This window comes from Protopterus annectens, chromosome 5.part0, assembly GCF_019279795.1.
Source record: "Protopterus annectens isolate FY-2018-M chromosome 5.part0, PAN1.0, whole genome shotgun sequence".
In the NCBI taxonomy this organism is placed as follows: Eukaryota; Metazoa; Chordata; order Ceratodontiformes; family Protopteridae; genus Protopterus; species Protopterus annectens.
In genome coordinates this window covers 1903300539-1903322933 of record NC_056735.1, presented here as the reverse complement: position 1 = coordinate 1903322933, position 22395 = coordinate 1903300539, and positions in this window count along the sequence as shown.

Here is a 22395-nt window from a genome sequence, read left to right as displayed (position 1 = left end):
GTTGAAAATAGATCTATTACCACCTGTAACATGATGTTCTATAACAATATAATAACGGCTATGAATGAAAAATTGTGCTGTGATGTGATTTATATAGATTTAACTTCATCATTTGACAGGGTCATGCACAAAATAGTGATCAATAAATTAGTACAACTAGGTATAGATGTATTGTTGTTAAGATGGATAGCTGCATGGCTTACAAATAGGACACGGCAAGTATCACACACCAACTGGACAGATGAAATCCTTGGTTACAATCAAGGTGTCCCATAGGGCTTTGTACTAGGCCCTTACTTGTTTAGATTGTATCTTTCAGACCTTACTTTTTCATCTGAGGTGTTCTACAGTCTATATGCTGATGACATGAAATTGGGTAAACTGATTACAAGTGTTACAGATAAGTAATGTCTGTAAAATAATTTGACTAAAGTGACCATTTGGGCACAGGAGAATAATATGCTGATAAATACATACCAAACTAAGCATATGATATTTGGGAGACATAAACTAAAAGGTGAATATTTAATACAGCACACAGTGATTGAAACTGTAGACTCATTTAAGGACCTGGGTATATGGGTAGATTCAGCTATGAGTTTTTCTAATCATATCAACCAATTGGCTAATGATAGTTATAGAACTATAGGTTGTATAAAAAGATTTATAAAGTCTAGGAAATCAAACATAATGAAGTCATTGTTTATTAGTTACACTAGACCCAAACTTGAGTATGGAATAACAAGATGGAAACCCTATCGGAAAACAGGCATGAATAAACTGGAAAGAGTACAGCGGAAATACACTAAGGGCATCCATGGATGTGAAAATCTAAGTTATTATGAAAGACTAAAATAAATGAACTTGTACAGTGTCTCTTACAGATATTTAAGAGGAGATCTTATGCAGGTATATAGGGCATTTAGGGAAAACTACCTCTGGGAATGTTTGGGGTTATCAAAAAGTACTAGAGAATCGTCAGATAAACTATGTAGAAGTTTCTATAGGAATGAGAAGTGTACTAATTGGTTCTCTGACAGAGTAGCTGATGCTTGGAACAGACTACCAAAGTACATTAAAGCAAGTACTAGTTTAGATATTTTTAAGAACAGTCTGGACATTTATTATGGGAACAAGTGTTTTGGCATATTGGCAAGCTAGAAGGGCTTCAATGCCCGTGCTTGAAACATATGTATGTATGTATGTAAATGTGAATTAATATTATAGTGTTTAAATGTAAAGGCTGCATTCTGTATTTAAAAAGAAGAATGCTATGTTAAGCACGTTTATTATTATCGTATACCAAGGGTTAATACCATAAAAGGAAAATATTTTGGAATTTTGAATGATGACGGTATTGTATGTTTTGAAATATTCAATAAAAGAATATAAAAAAAGATGCCCTATGTTGACAACCATCCAAAATAAAATCTCAAGTTCATTGTTTCAGCTAAGATAGGAACCCACCTGGTTGTCGCACTGGAAAGGATTACACCACATTTAGCAGCAAGGGAAGAATGAACAGTTAGATAACATGGACTCTGGTGCAATTCCAGGGATATAATTTTCCATTTTTTTTAAATATTGTCTCTGTTTTTATATTAAAAATACATAAGTCAATATCACTGATCTTTCAATGGTAGCTACTAACCAGATCCTAGATGCAAACCAAAGGAAATAAACAAACTGAGGAAAAACAAGAAAAGCAATGGACAAAGTACACTCCAAACAGCATCAAAAGTAATGGTACTGTAGTTTAATAAAGTAAGGTAAGCGCTTTCGTGCAGGTCAATGCCTGTACTTTTTCGGACAAAAAAACACATTGACAAAGTCAATTAAATAACCATAAAAAAACGTAAAGTGCCTAAAACGAACCAAAAACCACAAAAAAGGCACTCAGAAAGGAACCCGATACTCGAAGATGGTTTATTCAGCAGCTCGAAGTAAATAACACATCCACATAAACGTTACACTTGTAAATATGTTTTCATCCCCTCCTGACGTCATCAGGTAAAACAACACATAAAAATCTAATCCATTTATATAGCTTCTTCATTTAACTATCAACCAATAAAAAATTACATTCAATTATGCAAATTCCTACAATATAGCACCAACTGAATAAATTACCTATCTAATATTATCTAACTAAATTCATTTAAATATTATAACATTTAAATATACATTATTAACATTAAATATTTAACTGAAATACTTTACTAAAACCTTTTAAAAAAGACATAAAATTATACATAAATAATCAAATTGTAACAGTGACAACTAATCCTCTCTGGTGGACATAAAAATTATTACAATTCAAAGTTTAGCAGCTCTAATTTTTAAAACAGGAGCTAGTGACAGATTTTCATTCATACCAGGGAACCTATTGGCTTCCAACATTATTTGCCAATAAAGTTCCCTGTTTTCTATATGTAATTCCCACAGACCTTCTCTTATATCTTTAGTCACTATTTCTATTACAAAGAAAGAAAATGCTGTCTTCTGACATACTAAACTATGGGCCGGATTCACGAAGGCTTGCACGGAGTCTAAGAGTAGTGTAAGACTACATGCAGCCTTCGCGATCCAGGAACAGCCCAAAGTCCGTGTAAGAGACAAGCTAAAACGGCTCTTACACGGAGTGGGCGTGGATAAGCTAATCACCTCACTTGCAGCCGAATAGCATGCAAATGAGGATGATTAGCGATCCAGGAAGCCCAGAACAGCCCGTGTAAGAGCCGTTTTAGCTGCAGAAATGTACTCAGTTGACAACTGAGTACGTTTCTGCAAAAACTGCAATGGAGCCATGTCAGCTCCAAATAAAGGGTGCATATGTGTCAGGCAGCATGCCAATGGCCAAATATGTGGCCATTGGCAAAGTAACCTGATGCAAATATATTAAAATATAATTTTTTCGGCGATTGCCGATGTTTAAACCCAGCGCAGCCCCGTGCAAACGGGCTGCGCTGTATAAAACATAAAAACGAAGGTTTTAAACCTAAAAATGTAGGTTTTATGCAATACTTGGAATGTCAATGCAGGGACCAGCAGACCAAAACCAACATGGCCACCGTGTAGTGGTTGCTAAGGGGGGAAGCTGAGTCTAAGACATGTAACTAAGCATTAGTAGGCAATCTGATGCAAATGAGTGTAAGGATACTGAATTCCACTGTCACATAGCAAATGAGCACAGTCTGAGTAGTGTAAGAGTTACAGAAGGGGGAGGAACAGAGTAGGAGATAGGTGACATCACAGGGGGGAATGGTAGAAAGAAATGCAGTTCATTGGAGGTCAGAGTTACATGACAGATGTCAGACAGATATCATGGAAAGAGGTATGCCACTAACTAAGCATGAGAAAGTCAAGAAATGGAAGGTGTACACTGTTGCCTACACCAAAGTTTCTTGCTGGATGTGTATGCGCATGTATGCACGCCATGAAGCGCGAGTAAGGCAGTGTGCATGCATGTAAGGCAGACTGAGCATGTGGGAGCACGTTGGGAGATGTTTAACACTGTTTGCGTGGGCGTGCACGCGTTTTAATCCAAATAAGCAGATTCTGAACTGTGTAAGTATGTGTGCGCGCGTGTAAGCCACTGTGAGCGTGTTTCTGCTGGTTTACACATGGCTCCACCCTGAGGAAACAGAAAGGAAAAAGGAAGCAACAGATTTAGTAGGAAGCTAGCAAGGAATACTGCTGGAGCTAGCAGGTGAAAACAATTAGATGCAGGCAATTGCACAGGCAGAATAGTAGCCCAGCCCAGCACTTAAAACTCTGCAAACAGCAGTGCAGGATGTTTCTCTCAAGAGACACTGCAAGATAGGAGTTAAGTTATCAGAAGTGAAAACTGAAAAAGGTGAACTCAGAGCAGAAATATTAGGGGCTGCCATAGCTGTCATAATGAGACATAGGCGACTTGCTGAGGGTGGTGACAATGCAGATGGTGCCAGACAACCCACAGTGAGGAGACGGAGAAGAGTGTACAGGCCCAGGGTCACCTACCACGGGTTACATGAGCTGGAGATAGTAGAGCGCTATAGAGTGGACAGAGACCTCCTGCAGCAAATAGTGGAGCTGTGCAGGCCACGCCTCACACACAGAACCAACAGAGGGGAACCCATCCCAGTGGAAACCAAGGTATGTGTTGGCCTAAGAATACTAGCAACAGGTACCTTCCAGAGACCAACTGGTGATATGATGGGGATATCACAGGCATCAGCCTCCAGGGTATTGCACCAGTTCCTGGATGCCATGTCAGCACATGTCGGTGATCATGTATATTTCCCCAATGTCCGTGAGGTATTGGCCAGCAATATGCGTCTCTTCCAGCAAATAGCGGAATACCCTGAGGTAGTGGGTGCAATAGACTGCACGCACATACGCATCAAAGCACCAGCCGGTGAGCGGGGTAGGGCATACATCAACCGCAAGGGCTTCCCCTCCATCAACTGCCAGGTCGTGTGTGATGCCCAGGGCATAATAATTAATGTGTGTGCTGGCTGCCCTGAGAGCTACCATGATTCCCACATCTGGCATTTGACGCAGCTGTACCAGACATTTGCCATTGGGGACATCCCAACACCAGGAACTGCACCTGGCCTATGCTGGAATACATGAATATATCAAGTCCTCCAAACCACATTATATTGGGTGACTGAAAATACCCAGACATAGACTGGGAGCATTATACTAGCTCCAACAGTGTAGGACTAAAGTTCATAGAATCCATAAACCAAAAGGCCCAGGAACAATGTACCACTCCCACAAGAGGGGTAAGCATACTGGATGTGATAATCAGCAACATAGGTACTGGATGGCAAGATGAGAAGTGTATTGCTCACTGGTAAAACCAGACCATAGAGTAATCACACTGGATATACAAATCCTGACCACAGTCCCTGGCCAGAAAACCACAATGGAAAACATGTGTTAAGCAATATTTGCACTCCTCCAAACTGATGTGGAATCCATTAAAGGTCCTGTGCAGGTGCAAAATATGGGCCACACCTCAGAACCTGTAATACAGCCATTCCATGAACACTGCCAGGAATGCTTGGATTATGCAATCCTAAATTAAAACAAGACACAATGCCATACACGCAGGAATCTGGCATGGTGGACACCAGCCATAACCAAACCATGCAAGAGAATGAGGAAGCTACTACATGATAGAGCAAACATAAACAATGAAGTAATCACTGATCACTAGTATGGCAATAAAATCTGTCCACACATACAATCCACTAAGGCCAGCCACAACAAGTTGAATCTGTGAATCCTGAGGCAATGTTACACCTGCCCCAAGTACACAGACAACCCCAACTCCACCCAAGAAATACAAATATATGTGAGAGATGCAACCATCTATCCAAACTGGAGGCTGAGCTCCCTCAACTCAGTACTCCCAAAACTAGTCAGGAGGAGAAGGTAACCACACACACCACAAACACAGTCCCACATAGACCTATCACAACTGCAAACCAAACACATAAACACAGAAAAACATTCCCGGAGGCACAAATTACAAACACAGCACACCAACAGTGGCCTCTAAAGCAGACACCCAATCAAACAACCTCCAAACATAGCACATGCAACACATAGTACACAAAGCTAGTGTGCCAAACAGTCACAGGCCAGAAGGAGAAACAACATGCCTGATACAGTTGTAATAGGTGACTCCATAGTCAGACACACTGTTGTCCCACACCAGACTGAACAAGGGAAAGGGTACAGTAAGCTGCCTGTAGGCTGCCACAATGCCACATAACAGAAGTATGCAGGTCACTCCAAAGCAAGTAGAAATATGATGCAGTCATAGTCCATGCTGGTGTGAATGACCTGAGATGTACCTCCCTAGACTACATGAAAAGAGACATAGATGAGCTCTCTGATGATGTAGTCCAGGCCGGTATGACACTCACCATTTGCAGCATCCTACCCTTACCAAGAATAATGCCACAGTACAAACACGGAATGATCAGTCATAGCAAGTGGCACACTTACTGGTGTCATTCCAAGGGGATCCAATGTCTGTCTGCTTGGGATGTCATGCTTGACAAGCCACGCAGCTGTTCTTGGGATGGCTTGCACCTGTTACCCCTGGGCGTCTGAATATTGGATAAGGCCTTTGCCACCTCCATAGAGCCTTTTGTAGGCAAGGCTGAAAAGACTGAGCCACCACCCTAGAAAACATAAGGGGAAAGAAACATAAGGGTAATGCTGACCAATGCCAGATGTGTAAACCTCAATATGCATGCTCCCAAGGCCATCCCCAGTATGGAGAACATCAATGTCTGTGCAGTGACAGAAACCTGCTGCAAGCCTCCTGACAGCACACCAGCACTACCAGGTTATACCACGTATCATGTGTCATGGCCCCAAGACCTGGAACAAAACATAAAAGGAGGGTGAGTATCCATATTCAGCACAGACACCCATATGTCCAGATAACTGACAATGCACAAGGCATTGGAGTCCACCCATGTGCAACTAACTGTAGGCAAGACTGCTGTACAGTCTGTAGCATGCTACAGACCACACTCACACACACAGGAACCCCACCCAGCCGTCCTGAAGACACTGGACAGTATGAATGTCCCACCAAATACCAAACAAGGTACCACAAATTACCACATAGGTGGTAAACCATTATGTATGGAAGGAGTAACCAGGGACCTAGGGACACAAGTGGACAGTAACCTGTTATGTGACACCCACATTGCCAATGTGGCTAGGAAGACTGTCTACATTTGACACCGTATCAGGAAAGGATTCACATCTACGTCAACAGAGGTCATTGTGCCCCTATACTGTTTTCTAATCACACCCATAATCTAGTACAATGCCTCATATGGGATGTACCTTACCTGACACCTGCAGCAGTTAGAAAGACCTCAAAGGTACCTCACCAAGAGGATAAAGGGTCTCAAATATATGTCATATGCTGCCTGGCTGTAGACACCCCAGCTGAATGCAGTCACATACTGCCTACACAGAGGCATTGCATGCCTGTTGTAGAAGGCCATGCCCAACACAGGAGTAATGGACATGCTCCACCCCAGAAAACTCAAATCCATCGGAGCTGTGAGAGTGAGAGATGTCAACCTCAACAAATAATGAAATAGGATGTGCTGGTGGGACAGATACATAATCCAGAGGCTCCCCACACCCTGGACCCGAATCCCACTCCATGTTAGGCAGAGCCCCTCACTGACACTCTTCAACAGGAATCTTGCCAAGTGGATGGATGATTGTAGAGTTACACTGCCGGGTCTTCACTGTGTCATGTCCAGACAGAGGCACAGCAAAGCAAATCATAAATGGCCATAATATTCACATAGCAAGGGGTGGCAAAAGCCACACACACTCTGGCTAGGCTAACAAATGCCCTAGGATGGATAGCCTAGTATGAACCTATGAACCTATGAAGATACAAATTGTACAGGACACTAAGGATAATCCCAAGGCTTTCACAACTGATGGTAGGAACCATGTTGAGAATTCACAGATATGCTCTGAATCACACAAATATCACAAACACACACACATATTGATACATCCTGACAGGTGCAGTGCAAACCCCCCCCCCCCGAATGCAGAATATCTATCCCAGCAGACTGCTGGCCCCCTGACATTGCAGATGCTGAGGTAACAGCCAACATCTACAAAGCAAAACACACAGCAGCAATGGTATGAGATGGTGTCCTGGGCTTAGTGCAACATGGACTCCAAGATGAATGGAATGCCAAACCACACTACTGCTCAATGTCAGCCTTACCACAGAATATGTACCCAAAGAGCAGTGTACAACAACAGTGGTCCTTCTCAACAAAGGTGTTGCCTGAATGGATACTGAAAACTACTACCCCAGAATCCTGAGAAGCTCGGTCTGCACAGCTATGGAAAGGATCAGCATGTACCACAGACATAAAGATATTGGGGACCTACTGACACCGGACCCTACCCAGTGTGGCTTTCTTAAGTGCAGATCCTGCCCCTAAACATGTGTGACTCAATTGAAACAGTCATTAAGGTCATTGATGAGGGCAATGTGGTCCAAACAGCGTAGCTGGACCTTGCAAAGGCTTCTATACAATACCCTACGTGTTCATTATAGATAAGCTCACCAGCTTAAATATAAACCCCTATGTCAGTAGAGGGGTTGCAAACCAGACCAAGGACAGAACAGACATGGTCAGACATGCTGCAGCCATGTCAGACTACAAACCAGATATAACTGGCATCCCACAAGGCTTGGTCCTGGGATCTCCCTCGTCTGGTATATATGTCCCATAGGTACAGGCAAACATGGAAGGACTGTGTCCGAACATGTTTGCAGAAGACTACAAACTGCTCACCACATATGATCCACCAGCTGACACAAGCATCCCACAAAAGGGCCACATAGAAACAGACAACTGGTGCCATAGCCATGTCAGCAAGCTAATTGCAGAAACGTGTATAGTCAACCCCCGTGGATATACAGTAAGTGCCCACCAATTACCACATAGGTGTTAACCCATTATGTAGTTAACATGTAATGAGAGACCTGGGGACACAAGGTGATAGATATCCAGCATTGGACAAACATGTGCTGTAGTGTTTACAGAAACATACCATATACCCACCTAATCATGAAGGTTGTGAGATCTAGATAAGGGGAGGTCATTGTGGCTCTGCAGTCATCCTTCATCAGTGGTACAATTGACTACAATAGCCCCTGTGGGATGTACCTCAGCAGACACCTCCATCAACCGTAAAGTCCCCAACAGTACCTCACCAGGAGTATCAAAGAGCTTGCACAGATGCCATGTGTTGCCTGTGTTGCTGGTATCACTATACATGCTGCACCTTGTACAATCTGAATGGCAGTGAGCTATGCACATGAGAGACCTGAACCCAAGCACTGACTTACATAGGACAAGCTGTACTGCATGATCCATAACACAGAAGCCACCCCCACCCATGAGTGAACCCCCAGCACAGGCTACCCATAAAGTCACTTATCAATCTTCCTCAATAGGAATCTTGATGAGTGGATGGGAGATGGTAGCTTTATCCTGGGTATCACTGTCATGTCACAGGTAGACAGAGGCACAGTATACTAACCATGACATATTTCATGGCAAACTCCACTTACAATGTGTGTTGAAGGACAAACACACTCTCCAACTAGCATTAGATATGGACTAGGGCACATCGCTAGTGTTTGCAAATGTACACCTATGTTGTGGAATACACTACCAATGTTGGATAAGCCTGGTTTAAGTAGTTCATATCTGAACAGAATGCAACATGGTCAGATGTACACAACTGGCCCCTAACCAGGCTGTTGTGCCCACTATCGAAATGTAAAGCAGTGATAGCACTAAAACCCAGGATACTGTCCACCACAGTCAAAGTACTACCAGTACACTATACAGTACTACAGTGTTAGGTCAATGTGAAAGGATGTTGACAACTGTATGCAAAGTATCCCATGCAAACACTGCAGGCACAGTATAATCCTGTTGTGTTCACACACAAAGCAGTTGCACAGTAACTACACAACATGACACACAACACACAGCCATAAACGGGTGATATTTGTTGAAGTTCACACTCATCCACAAATGTGGTGTGCTGCAGAGTCCAACATATGGAATGCTCACACTGGGCATGCTCACACACTTTGATAAATGAGACATATGTCAGACAACATGCCATGGGAAGGCTGAACTGGGCATGCTCACAAACTTAGGCCAAATCTCAGTTTAGCAGTTGGACACACATATCTGGTATTTTTATGTGTTATTCCAGGAACCAACCACATTACAGCAGTCTGCCCAGTGCACACAGTTAAATGACTACAGAGACATACATGATATAGTGGACCCCTCCCATATGCAAACATCTTCCACAGATGCACAAGTTGTTCATACAAACAGGGAATGCTATGGCAATAAAGATGTGCAAACAGTGTGTGTGTGTGTGTGTGTGTGTGTGTGTGTGTGTGAGTGAGTGGGGTTGGTGTGTGTGTAAGTCTGTGGGAGAGAAATGTCCCTTTTGGCAACTAGGAAAACACACTACAGGATGCACATTCCCCTTTCTAAACACCGATAATGTCAGCACTCTATAAGTATAGCAGGAGAAGGAAAACCTCCCAGTGATGCGAATAGCGTGCTCCGCTAATGCGTCTATCACAAGTGTCATAACATAGTTAGGTAGGGGTTTGAATCCTGCAAATGCTCAATGTGTGTGTGAGTGGGTTGGTGTGTGTGTTAGTCTGTGGGAGAGAAATGTCCCTTTTGGCAACTGGGAAAATACACTACAGGATGCACATTCTCCTTTCTAAACACCGATGATGTTAGCACTCTATAAGTACAGCAGGAGAAGAGAAACCTCCCAGTAATGCGAATAGCGCGCTCCGCTAATGCGTCCGTCTCAAGAGTCATAACCTAGTTAGGTAGGGGTTTGAATCCTGCAAATGCTCAGTGGGGTTGGTGAGTGTGTAAGTCTGTGGGAGAGAAATGTTCCTTTTGGCAACTGGGAAAACACACTACAGGATGCACATTCCCCTTTGTAAATACCGATGATGTCAGCACTCTATAAGTAAAGCAGGAGAAGAGAAACCTCCCAGTAATGCGAATAGTGTGCTCTGCTAATGCATCCATCTCAAGTGTCATAACATAGTTAGGTAGGGGTTTGAATCCTGCAAATGGCAAGTGTGTGTGTTTGAGTGAGGGGGGTTAGTGTGTGTGCAATTGTGTGTGAGGGAAATGTCCCTTTTGGCAACTAGGAGAACAGACTACAGGATGCACATTTCCCTTTCTAAACACTGATGATGTCAGCACCCTATAAGTACAGCAAGAGAAGGAAAACCTCCCAGTAATGCGAATAGCGCGCTCCGCTAATGCGTCCGTCTCAAGTGTCATAACATAGTCAGATAGGGGTTTGAATCCTGCAATTGGCAAGTGTGTGTGAGGACAATGTCCCTTTTGGCAACTAGGTGAACAAACTACAGGATGCACATTCCCCTTTCTAAACACTGTTCAGCTGAAGGCCATGGCTCTGGCACAAGTTGTCTGTTTCTATGATGCCCCTTTGAAAGATGCTTGTGTCAGCTGGAGAGTCGATTATGGTGGCCAGTTCGCAGTCATCTGCATATTTGGTCAGCCACAGTCCGTCTGTGTTGGCCTGTACCTCCAATAAATATATACCAAACAAGAGAGGTCCCAGGACTGAGCCTTGTGGGACACAACTTGTAACTGGTTTGGAGTCTGGAATGGCTCCAGCAATTCTAACCATGTGGGTTCTGTCCTTGAGCCACTGTGCAATCCATCTAGTGACATAGGGGGTTATATTTAAGCTGGTGAGCTTCTCTAGAATGCCCAAGTGGGGTATTGTTGTGAAGGCTTTTGCAAGGTCCAGGTAGGCTGTGTGAACTACCTTCCCCTCGTCAATGGCCTTGGTGACTGTTTCAAAGAAATCAACCAGGTTAAACCTGGTAGTGCTGGTGTGCTCTCAGTAGCCCTGAACCAGGCATCTGTTACTGCACAGATATTGATGTTCTCCATGCCAAGGAGTGTTTTGGGTGCATGCATCTGGAGGTTTAGACTTTTGGCGTTGGGTAGCATTACTCTTAGCTTCTTATCCCTTGTGATACCTATGAAGGTGGGTTTGTCATTTGAGCCTTGCCTAACATAGGCACTATGGGGGTAGCAAGAGCCTTTGCCAATATCTGAAAGCCCAGGGGTGACAGCTGCAGGCCGTCCCTAGTGAAGCAGGTAGTTCAACAGAAGATGAATATGTGAAGGTGTAGTGCCTGTGATTAGTTAGCAGTAGCATATATGACTGCTCACGTGGACACATGCCAGGTAAGTCATATGCACTGTGTCACAGGCAATGTACATGTGAACAGGACAAACAGTGACATCCTGTCAAGTGGGACATGGACATACATATAGTAAGCTATGCAGATGGCACTAGGAGTCCACAGAAGCTCTATAACTATGCATTGCAGGTGTGATCAGTATTCCATGGTAATTGCAAGCAAACATGCATGTAAACAAGGCTACAGTAAACAGGGCTGCATGTAGTCCATTGTACAACAAACAAGCTGTACCGGTTCCAGTAGGTAACACTGCAAATATGCAGGCACTATGCACATGTACATGGAAATACACGGGTCAGATGGCTAGGGTCCAGTCTCAGTGCACACAAGTGTACAGACCATGTACTGTCAGGATGTACAATAACTGGATGGAAACCCATGTGCTCATACCTGTAGTAATACACATGTCAAATAACAGACACTGAGCCTTCACTCAGTGGTTCCATACTTATTAGGATGTATGCTACCTGGCCTGCCACCACAGTATCCCTGACATATATGGGGACTCTCCCTCCTGTGACAGTTAGTTTTGTGTGTTGGGGCTGTCTAGCATGGTATGAGATGTGAGCATGCAGTGCTAGGGTGCTCCTGTGTGTCCTGTACCAGTCGTGTAGTACTGCACACAAATCAACATCCTCAAACATCTGCATTGCAGAGTCCAGTGTGGGCAACATGCTACTTGCAATTTACATGTCCATCATTGCGTATTACTACATTCATTACCTTATCCCCTGTGCTACCTATGTATGTAGCCTTCTGTTGACATCATTACCACCAGTATGCCAACATGTGCAGATGATACACTATGGTACCTACCATGGGTGTAGACAACAGGACACGACAATCACACACTTACTGCATCAGGCATGCTGTGATATACCCACAATTAATTCAGCACACAGTACTGTTAACAACATGATACTATTACTACACATCTATGTGGTCACCCTGTGCATCAGCAACATGTTAACCTGTACCTGCACAGTTGTTACAGATTGCAGGAGGTGGCACAGTTTCATCATATGCACAGGGTGTGAACTTGGTATACCTGAGTTAGCCACCGATACCACCAATTGACATGTATGTGTATGTGTGTTGGTGAGGGACAGCAGTAGAAGGTGGGGCAATGTTGATGCAGTGTGTGCGTGTATGCGGTAGCCCTAGGTGTTGTCAATTCGCATGTGTGTATGGATGCACACAGTTCCACCTCATGGCTGCCATATACTGGTGTTTGTGGACAGCCACAGACTGTACCTGCCAGGTCATACAGATCAGTGTCTCTGGCCACGGACATGGTACCTGTGCCTTGCAGGGGTGCTACGGACCGTATCCAGTACCAACCCAGACTGGGTACTGTCATTGGAAGCAGGTGCTTGTTGACTGGACACAGATCCCTGTTGGGCCCGGCCAGAGCCACGTGCACGTGGTCTCCTGGGGCGGTCTGATGACAGTTCAGACCCAGCATTGCTGGGGCTGCTGCTGGCACTATGGGGCAGCCGCGGCCCTGTTGTCGTCCGCGATGACTGCCAACTGCTGCTGTTGCTGGCATACGGCCACGTCGACGCCTCAACCACCCACCATCGCCCTGGCTCATGGACATTTAGTTGTGGAACCGGTCTAATATGTCCCCACAATGTCTGTCTATGACATCGGTGAAATCACGGATGGCAGCCGCAATGTCACGCATACTGTCAGTCATGGCTGTGCGACATGAACAGGAAACACAGTTTACAATGTCTACACATTACCAGTGATGCACACATGCACACATGCACACATGCACACATGCACACATGGACACGTGCACAGGTGCACAGGTGCACACATGCACAGGTGCACACATGCACACATGCACAGGTGCACACATGCACACATGCACACAGTTTCACACAATTGTACAGTACTCAGTATGCGTGATATCAACACACAGACACAGACACACCTACATGCATACAAAGAGCACTACTAAGTGAGCCAAATAGTACTATTACTATCAACACTATTACAGGAATTGTTAATACACACTCACCAGCATGGATAGGCTGCATTGCTGTTATACCAGAGGGTCCTGCAGATGTGAAGAAACTAATGTCAGTGAGCACAACTGTGCCATTGTTACTGAGTATAATACAGGTCAGTAGTACAACAGTTGCCTTTCATAGGTCAGCTGCTAATATTGAGGATATCACACTTGCACATTAAATACTATGGTGACAGCTACAAACCAAGGACACACCTCACACATGCATTAACTACCAGTGTACACAACAGTCAACTATACATATGGCATATTACCTGCACGTTCACTGTCTTGCTGCTGCGTGGCTCCAGCCTCCATCATAATGCATGTCTGCTGCTGTTGTTGTTGCTGGCGGACTGGAGCCACTACACTCATGAGTAGTCCCTCCAGTCTGGTGTGTGGGGGATGTGTAGCCACCCCACCACCTGTGGCGACCTGTTGCCTGTGGATATCTGATGCACGCTGACGGACATGTCTGATTAAATCACTGCAGTGATGTCGTACTTGCTCATATGTCCTATTATGCGTGCCTATGTCATTTACCCAATGGACAAGGTCTTGCCACAGTGCAGCCCTCTCCTGCTGATTCTGGCTGGTGCGGGAAAAGAGTATTGCATAATCCTGCACCAGGCTCTGGTGTATCTCCTCATCCTCAGCTGTGGAGTAGGTGGGATTCCGCGGGTGGGCCATGTACCTGAGAAAGAAAATAGCCTGGTATCAGCAATATATGTCAGCAGAATTTGGCACACATACTACACATGCTACTCGACTGTTATGATACAACATATCTCACATATGTAGCATCTGTCTGTCTATTGGTGGATACACATGTAGATGGCCAGGTATCAGTGCTCAGCCAGCAACTGTGCAACAGTACCTGGCACACTCCATACGACATACTACCAAACCCCAGCAGTCAGAACACTGATTCAGGTCAAGAGCACCTCCTCACTCTGGGGGTTTGTATCTAGGTACTCTATGGCCTACATCATCAACTACTGTGAGCTGACCACACACTGATTGCCCTGGATATACATATCCCACCTCCACCACCAGCACAAACGACTATAGTGCATAACATTACAGATACAAACTTTACACGTTGTAACAGTGACATGGTATCCTTTCAGCCCACTGGGCCAGTGGCAGATACAACCCACAATGCTGACCCCTACACAATTGCTTTCTACAGACATCTCCGAGAATGCATGGATCATGCAATCCCATATATGACCAAGACACTCTCCACAAAAGGACAGCATCCTGTCTGGTGGACCCCAAGCATAGACAGATTGTATTACAGAAGATGGAAGCTACTGCAAGACAGAGCATAATTCCATAAAGGGAGGGCATGTCTGAGCAGCACTAGTAAGGATCTATTTTCCATCATACAAACATCCATGGGCAACTTTGAGAGGGAAATCAAGAGGGACACTACAGATAACCAGAAGGCCTTCTTCAGTTATGTTAGCAACCTGGTCAGGATCCATCCTCTATGCCCATAGTTAGTACACAACAACACATATTTCACTGATACCACAGATATTGACAACATTGTGGCAGACAGGTTCAGTGCAGGTGTCACCCCACCCTCTCCCCCAAAATAAGACATAGTTATCCCAGCTGACTGTAACCTCCCTGTCATTACAGATGTCCAGGTGAGAGCCACCCTCAGGACAGCAGAATACACAACATGAATGGGACCTGATGGTATCCCCAGTTGCATGCTACATAAACTCTGACAGGAGCTAAACACACATATAGAAGTGCTATGTAACACTAGCCTGACTACAGGATATGTACCTGTACACTGGCGCACAGCAGCAGTGGTTCCACTCCACGAAGGAGGCACCTCAACATACCAATACAATACAACACAATACATTACATTACAATACAATACTATACAATATGCTATTGCCCCTGGGACTACAGCAGCGTACTGTTCTGCTACCCTGACCATTGTGACACATGTGGTGTGATGGTACCTGCTGCTGTCACATAGTTACACAGGGTGACTCATATGGCATATTACCTATCTGACTAACATTCAGCAGGGGTATGTGTGACATACTCATGGGGAGTCTTGCTTCTTAACACTATGTGGTTTATTGCAGGGTATGTCTTATCTGTGGGTAGGAACTTTTACCTCCACATGTGCACTCTATTGCAGTGGCACGGACGACACACAGCAGACATTTAGGTTGTGGATGGTGTGAGGTGTTACTATGGTTGTTGGACATCTGTCATGGGTGTGACTTACATATGTAAATCCGGGAGTGGTAACCTCTATGTGGGTAGTATATGTGTACTCTGTGGTGTTGTCAGTCACTGTGCATTGGTAATGTGTTTGAATGCATTGTCACAGTGTTGTACATGTCACTGTGTCCTTCTCCATATCTGTAGCTGTCATGTGAGGTCCATACCATGGCATCCATTATGTGGTGTGGAGGGGTACACCGAACTACATGTCCATAGCTGACACACCATGTCCGCTGACACATACCATGTGCAGATATTCCAGGGATAGTGTGCCACTGTGAATATCATTGGGGCCACTATTGTACACATTTATGACCCTGTTCACCCCTGACACATGCAGTGGTGGGCAGCCAATCACATATCTGGTGGTTACTGGTGTAGGTGATCTGGAATGTGGTATGGTACTCCGGTTTTGACACTGGTGTTCACTCCATGCCTTTGTCACCAGGCACCTGTTGCAATACATCTGTACACATGTGCCTCACTCAGAATTTATATACATCTCTCTCTCTCTCTCTCTATATATATATATATATATATATGTATGTGTATATAGATATATCTATATGTATATATATATATATATATATATATATATATATATATATATATATGTCTGTATACATATACACATATATATATATATATATATATATATATATATATATATATATTGATGTACATATATTGCTATAGATGTGGAGGGGGGGACACAGAGGGGGTGTGAGTGACAGAGGGGGTTGGACAGTCTGTGTTGCAGGTCGTCATATACAGTCATACCTGTAGATAGTCAGATCAGTCTGTCTATGTATATGTATCTACATATATCTATATCTGTATGTGTGCATTACATAGATATGTTTGTACAATATTCTATCTACATCTGTCTATGTATTCCTACATCTCTCTCTCTATGTATGTATACATATATGCATATTATATATATATATATATATATATATATATATATATATATATATATATATATATACACACACACATACATATGTTGACATACATACGTATCCATATAGACAGGTATATTAAAATATTTGTCTACCATACTGTATACACACACTAACATACTGCTAAACATACATAACTGTGAAACCTACTTTGTACATGGCACTACAACCTACAATCAAACAACATTGATATGTGCACATAGATGCTCTCACATACAAATGTATGTACAGCCTTTACTGATAGTTGCTGTATGTCCCCTGCCCTTTACACATCCTCATATACATATGGATACAGACCAATGACACATATGGAGGGTTCACAGTATGTAGACCTTTATAGTATTACTTTACATTACCTGTGTTTGTCACAGCTGCTTGTGTTGCCGTCTGGTTTTCTGTCCTGCTGCTCCACTTCCCAGTTGTCAGCTTTCAGGTAGCTGTTGCTGAACAATTTGTTTGTGTCTGCTTAATTGCAATTTTCTCTGTCTCTATCTCTCTCTCTCTCTCTGTCTGTCTCTCACATCCTTCTCAGGGTGCAATGAAAGTATTGCATGTGTGGACTGGGAGTACAGCATACGGTATCTGCATATGCCCATGTGATGGCCTCTGCACCAATTGTTAGCCAGCATTTGCTAATTGCATGCAGCCAGTTGTGTACTGATTGCATTTCTCACTGTGATTTCAGAACAGTGCTATAAAAAGGTATGTGAGATAGGCGTAGCCCTTTCAGGTTTTAAGGGCAGGGACCATGCTGTTATGCTGTGGACAATGTTCTGTGAGTGTAAAGGTTGGTATCTCTCTCATATTTCCAGGTGTGCTGTAGATTAACATTCCTCCATTCATTTATCCAGTTTCCTGTACTAACTGTGTATGTACACTGACACCTACAACTACTACTACTGTTAATGTGTGTGTGTGTGTGTGTGTGTGTGTGTGTGTGTGTGTGTGTGTGTGCTTTCCTTTCACTTTTGCTTGCACTTTGTTGCTAAGGCTTCAATAGTTGCTCTTTACAGTCACTACTTGTATGCCTGCTATGTGTCTTGACTGTAGTGTGCTGCTGTAGCTTTCCTATTTTCCATGTACATTCACACCTTGGAATGCTTGCTATATCTGCTAGGGTGTTACAGCATGCAGTGTGGTCTGGCCATGGTGTGGGCTTTGACATCTATTAGGGTATTTGAGTATGCTGCTGAGCAGGCCCCAGAGACTTTCAGGTTCATCTGTTATGTGCCTCATGGAATGGTACATATCAGTGGGGTACACCCATTAAAATGTCTGGTATGCTGCAGTTGTGACTGTGGGTTGGCATGAGCATATGTATTACTACACTTTTTCTGCCATGCAAGTGATGAATACTTTCAGGACTCCATAGTTACCATTGCATGTGTTACACCTTTCTGCCTACTGTTTGTACATTTCACATGGGGTCTGTGGGGCATCCCTGTAAGTCATTCACTGTTGCTATGTCTAGGCTCTTAACTATTCAAATATGGTGGTGTCAGACCCGTCATGTGTACAGATATTTGCAGGTTGTCCACATTTCTGCCTCATATTTTGGTCAATATCTCATGCACACCTTTTTCTGGCAAGTCACTCTGGGCTCAAGTCAGAATATGGTGACAAACATTCAAGTTTCAGACTGCATACCCTTCCAAACATCCCACAAAGTGCAGACCCTGTTACTCTCTGAACTGTCTGCGTTTGTTGTAACATTATTTGTAATGTGTCCCTGGTTTTGGGCCTTTGCTCCACATATTTTATTACTTGGTCCAGATGTGTTCCAGTAAGAGGTTGTGGGGTATGGGCAGTGCTTATCCTGCTGTGAGTATGTGTGTGGCTTGCAAGGTGCTATAGTGACATTATTACCTACTAGCTTCCAACTAGCATGGCTGTTTCTGTTCACACACTACTATTATGGAAAAACACTAGTTTTGATAGTAATTCTAAATGGCATGCTTTGTGTACTACACATCTATATTCCCTTTACATTCATTCCTACTATTACATAATATATTTATTTTAGCACAATGTTCTTGTATAAGAGTCATGGCTTAGTGGTAAGTCATGCAGACTACTGTTTCTAAGGTCCTGGGTTCGGGACTCACAGTGGGATTTTATTTTGCTTTAGAGCTGAGTACAGGACCTGTCAATCAAAGTGACTAAGGCACTTTTAAGCAGTTGTAACCAGGTTAGCGCTGGTTTGCGCGGAGCTCACGCATGCGCACTGGCTGTTAGCTCCGCGCACACCCGCTTACTACCGCTTAAACGTGCTTACTCTTGTGCACACCTGCGCTATTTTCTTTGAAAGAAAAGAAAATGGGGAGACAGGAAAGTGGTGAAAAAGGGGACACAAAGAGGGTAAGACAGTAGGGAAACAAGCTTGGGATGTGCAGGAGGGATGTAGGTAAGGCCCATAGCTGCCCATTTCTTCATCAGCAACAGCTGTGTATATGTATGTAATTTGGTGTGACATTTGAAACCTTCCACCCCTGAGAGAGGTGTTAGGACAACAATAATACTTGTTGTACAGCCAATTGTAATTGATAGGTTCCATGTCCAGTAGACATGTGTGGGAATGGGCAGCTATGTATGGGGCGTAATTTTTTTGTGGGTACAGAGTGCCCTTTTTTTTTTCAGGTGAGAGTGGTATGTCAGGTGAAGGAAGTCGGTACAGCTGGGGAGGTAGGTTGGGTAGGTAAACAGACAAGACAAACAAGACGCATACAGGGGCGGTGTATGACACGTGTGGGGGGGTTACGCAATTGATGGGGATGGAGGTTTGGATATCCAGAGCCCATGAGCCCACAGATGGCAACAGTGGAACTGATATCCCCACCCATAGGCAGTTGCCACTGTTCCTTCACTGCCCAGGATGGGGCTGTGCTGGGGGCTGTGTAGGCAGGGCAACAGGCATGCCCGTTAGTTGCACCACCCGTGCCTCGAGCTGGCGTAGGGGCTCGAAAACAGAGTCCCGAATCTCCCTACGCACCACAGTCCGGACACTACGGAGGGTGAGTGTTGGTTCTCCTCCAGCCACACTTGCAGAGGGGGGGCGAGCCCCATCCCCTGCAGTGCTTCCACCCGCAGGTGGCACAGGGCCACTGGAGGAGGGTCCGGACTCGGCACTAGTGCCAGGTGCACTCGCCAGCTGAGGTGGGAGAGGTGGGTCCGCTGGAACCCGCCTTCCCTGTCGTCCTATGTTTTGCATTATGTCATGACAGTTTGGGTTAGTGACATATAATACCATTCACAATTAGTTGTAACAGCATGCATTAGTATTCCCATTAACCAAACACCCAGATATTCACACCATTGAACAGCGTGCAGAACACATGCATAATTTGAACAGAAATACACAGTCCAACAACATGCAGGGTTAATTGATGGCAACAGGCCATCAGGTGTGGATGTATGAACAGGGCAGATGCATCAACGGACATGCAAATATATATGACCCAACAGGACAAACGTCCAGGGGTGTTAATTGTGATTGCACATACCATTTTCACGTGGAATGGGTTATATGTGGTTATAGGGTGGGGTGAAGAAAGTAATATTAACACCTTCAATAACAATACATATGCTGTACATTTCTAATAGCTACAGTTATATACACACTACTGTTCTAACTACAGTTTCCTATATGATAACTATTTCAACTTGGTGATAGGACTGTTACTGCAACATCAATATACATTTTATAGTTCTTCATACACATTCATATCTAGCTTTGTTCAGCTACATCATCCTGCTACATTTGCTTTATATAGCTGTAGACAAGTGTGGATGTTTGGTATATCAGACAAACATCCTATCTGCATATTGCAGACTGAGAGCAACATATCCAGATTTTGGGATACACATTCCAGATGCAGCAACACTTTGAACAGATTTTGCTGTTTGGTTTTGAATCTCACATGCATTTCATTCTGTCTTGACTGCAGTATACTTTATTCAGGGGTTATTACTACTGTATTGCTGGATTCATGACACTTTCTCACACTCTCTCACTTGCTTTCATTTTACTATTCAGGATGGTACTTCTAGGCTTTATTGACATGTTTTACCAGTAGTTATTACAATCCTTTCCAGCAGTCTCACTTCTGTCATGTTTCAGTATTTCCATAGGGATATATTTCACACATGTGATTTCATCATCTTCTGCAGCTATACTTTTCAGCCTGCTGCAGGTTGTGTACTATTTTCTTACAGGCAGGGCATTTTATTTCAGAATATATGTCGGACAGTTTCATGTTTAGGTTAAACTTACAGGCTGAAACACACTTTTGTAATCAAGCAATACTTGCATACACTTTCACACTGTTACTTGCAGATTTTATTCCTTACTGACTACACTGCACTCTTTTGCTGACTGTCATACTTTTATATTTCTTTACAGTTACTGGTAGTGGATTACTGACCTGCCTGGTGGCGCAACCGCACCAGCCTATCGCCATAGGCTCTGCAGTTCGCAGAACGGACACCTGCAGCTGTAATATAAATGAAGTAATATTGGAATACACATCTCCATAATATCAGCTAGTTTAATTTCTTACATACATAATTAAATGTTACTTACTCAGTAGTGGGGTGTTGGGTGTTTGCCGGGCCTCCGGGATCCAAAGGTTCAGTTGGTCCTGCTTGCATCTCTTCAGGTCCGCATGGTGGTGACGGACCTGCTCACCAGTCCTTGGAATCCCTGTGGCACTGGTGAGATCATGAGCCAACCGGTCCCACGCCTCAGCCCTGTATGCTCCCCAGAGGACCTGGACCTGCATGAGTTGGGCCTCATGATTATGGACTAGGAGCCAGACCATGTACCTGGACTCCTCAACACCTCACCTCTGTGCTCAAAAGCGACTACCCTCTCCTACTCCTGTCATTCTGCCTGCAGGTCAGTTCTACAATCGTTTATGCTGTGTATTCCTGCCTATGGGGCTTATATAGTCCATTTTTCCCGCACATATCTGTGATTGGCCATTTTGGAATTGTATCAACTTCAGTAAACCTGCACTGTCATGCTCTAGTTTGTATTCATTCCTATATATTAGCTATTATTGCATTTACAGGTGCTGCTGTCATGGCTTAGTGGTTCTGTACCTTGACTATGGTGCATAGTATCCTGGGTTAGAACCTGGCCACTGCTTTTTATTTTTCATGACTGTCTAGACATGCTGAGGGGTGTGTCTGTGTAAAGGCAGTTTTGATACGGCTTGCTCAACGTTGCCCGTCGGTTAGCTTGTTTGCGCGGTGCGCAGCTCCGCGCAAACAGG